This window comes from Pteropus alecto, unplaced genomic scaffold (assembly GCF_000325575.1).
Source record: "Pteropus alecto unplaced genomic scaffold, ASM32557v1 scaffold21, whole genome shotgun sequence".
Lineage (NCBI taxonomy): Eukaryota > Metazoa > Chordata > Mammalia > Chiroptera > Pteropodidae > Pteropus > Pteropus alecto.
The window spans coordinates 13,064,516-13,066,138 of NW_006436282.1; the positions used below are offsets into that span (position 1 = coordinate 13,064,516).

Consider the following 1,623-nt stretch of genomic DNA (forward strand, 5'->3'; position numbering starts at 1 on the left):
TAAAATATTGAGCAGAATATCAGCAACATGAAGGGCAGTCAGCATGGTGGTTTTCCATCTCAGTTATCCACCTGTAACTGCCTCTGCAGCATCTGTTTTTTCCCTCAGAGACTCCAGCCACAGTAATCTCCAGGGAAGGCTCAGCTTAGCTGATGAAATCAGAGACCTGAGGAAATGAAATTTGAAGAAATAAAGTTTGTAACTAATTCTTAGAACGCATGCAAATGATAGTGAGGAAGTAACATTTTATAACAATAGAATTTTCATAGTTTATTTGCATATATTTTATTATCTTTGAACTATAGTTTTTCTTTTGGGAGAGTAGATCTGATTCATTACCAAATTTTAATAAATATTTACATTCTCAAATAGTTTAAAAGCAAGTTTGAAATAGATAAGGAGTCTATGGCCTTGTTACCATGAACAAGCCCAATCCCCTCTGATCTCGGAAGCTAAGCAGGGTTGGGCCTGGCTAGTACTTGGGTGGGAGACCACCTAGGAAGACCAGGTGTTGTAGGCATAAAAAAAAAAAAAAGAAAGAAATAGGTGATGTTTATTTTATATTTTTATCTTGAACTGAAATTTATATTCTTTAGTTTTAGGATATTAGAGAACTACCTGTTAATAAAGGCAATACTAGAAGTCTGAAAGTCAGAGGCAAAAAACAGTGAGATTTGAAATGGTCCATATCAAGAATCTGGAATATCCAGGGGAAGAAAAGTGAATAAAAATACTACTGGAAGGAAGGGAGAAAGGGAGAAAGGTGAGGGGAGGATTGGAGAGAGGAGAGGAAGGGGAAAGGAGGGAAGGAAGGAAGGAAGGAAGGAAAGAAGGAAGGAAGGAAGGTTTCTGTTGCTACCATTACCAACAATCACCTATAAATTAGTAAGGAAGGAAGGAAGGAAGGAAGGAAGGAAGGAAGGAAGGAAGAAAGGAAGGAAGGAAGGAAGGAAGGGTCAGAAAGAGGGAGAAAGGAGTAGACAAGAAGGAAAAGAGAAAGAAAAAAGGGATGATTAAAAGAGAAATCTAGAAAGACAACATTGTATAAATACTGCTGTCTTCACTTAGTGGGAAGTATATAATGTAGTTGAAAGAAAATCAAATAAATGTTATTGAACTCTAAAATGTTTATCATATGTGGTGAATTTACCTTGCGGGTTTTGTAGAAGCTCAGGCTGCAAGCAAGGCCAGGTGTAGTGTCATGATCAGGTCGAGAGCCCTTTGCCTAACAAAACTTGGAGGGATCCTGCTGTGGTTAATTGTCAGGCCTTGATCTTTTCACCCAAGGAAGCTGCTGCCTTAGTAACAAATTTCTGAAGTGGCCCAAGAGCCATTTGCCCTTTTACCATGGCATCTAGAACCCACACAAATCGTCATATCACCAAATGGTCTGCTTCTAGCACTAGAATGGAGCAGTTCTGTATATGGAATGAGTGGGTTAAATTTTCTGAGTCATGTTTTAATGGAGATCTAAGAGTTAATTTTACAGAGGGTGCCAGGCTTCTTAGAAGCAAGGCTCTGGGTAAATATTTTTAGTTACCATCCCCTTTGTCCCTGGAGTTATCCTACTATCATTATCAGAATTTTTTTGTATTATTTTAGAAAGAGGTTCATTTTGTAGCT

The 1,623-nt window shown here is 38.1% G+C and overlaps 1 pseudogene; it reads left to right on the forward strand.

The window, feature by feature from the left end:
• Positions 1-401: 401 nt before the first annotated feature.
• LOC112479859 lies at positions 402-520 on the forward strand (annotated as a pseudogene).
• The last annotated feature ends 1,103 nt before the right edge of the window (positions 521-1,623 follow it).